Genomic DNA, 804 nt, shown 5'->3' with positions numbered 1-804 from the left:
GGGGCGAGCAGGCTGGCGGGGGGCTAGTTGGGGGCAAGCAGGCTGGAGGGGGCAGCAGTTGAGGGCAATCAGGCCAGCAAGGGGGGGAAGTTGGGGTTGAGAAGGCCAGTTGGGGGCAAGCAGGCTGGCAGAGTGGTTAGAGGTGATTAGGCAGGTAGGCAAGCAGTTAGGAGCCAGCGGTCTCAGATTGCAAGAGGGTGCAGGCATCCTCTCCCCTCCACCACTACCCTCTGTGCACAAATTTCGTGTACCAGGCCTCTAGTGTATACATAAGCTGCTTGAAACTACTCACTGTGAAAGCTGAGGAGGTACACTTTGAATTCTGTTGTCACATAATACCAAGTAATTTAGAGAAGGCAGATTTGCTAATTCTGGCGGGATTTCTTTGATGAAGTTTCCTCCAAGATATAAACACTCTAAACTGCAAAGATAAACAAAAATAAAAAGTAAATAAACCAAAGCTAGATAAGATACTCCATTTCCTTTATTACAATGAACATATTTCATTTATTCATTCAACAAATGTTTTACTTAGGATCTGCTATATGCCATACAGTCTCTAGAGAAGTAATGCAATCTTCAGGGAGCTTATATTATAGGCAAGCAGACAAGACATACCAATATTAGGCAATATTATCAATACTACCTGTAGGGAGCAACTCTAGGGCCAAACCTTGGGCTGACGACCTGTGGCAGGGCCACAAACAAGTCCCAGCCTGGAGGGCAGAGCTCTCCTAGCATAATTAAGCCTGACCTTGTAGCCCTCCCTAATTCCTTCCTAAGTAGCTAATGGGCTGTGGGAGG

The 804-nt window shown here is 46.6% G+C and overlaps 1 long non-coding RNA gene across 1 annotated transcript in view; it reads right to left on the bottom strand.

Moving 5' to 3' along the window:
• The window catches only part of LOC107181779, a 5269-nt gene extending 4710 nt beyond the window's left edge, over window positions 1-559 (bottom strand). Inside the window, exon 1 of the long non-coding RNA XR_001512485.1 lies at window positions 293-559. This is a non-coding gene — a long non-coding RNA (uncharacterized LOC107181779). The remainder of the gene's footprint in view (window positions 1-292) is intronic.
• Window positions 560-804: the final 245 nt, after the last annotated feature.

Source organism: Myotis davidii, unplaced genomic scaffold (assembly GCF_000327345.1).
Source record: "Myotis davidii unplaced genomic scaffold, ASM32734v1 scaffold292, whole genome shotgun sequence".
Lineage (NCBI taxonomy): Eukaryota > Metazoa > Chordata > Mammalia > Chiroptera > Vespertilionidae > Myotis > Myotis davidii.
This window is presented reverse-complemented; position numbering and strand designations above follow the sequence as displayed.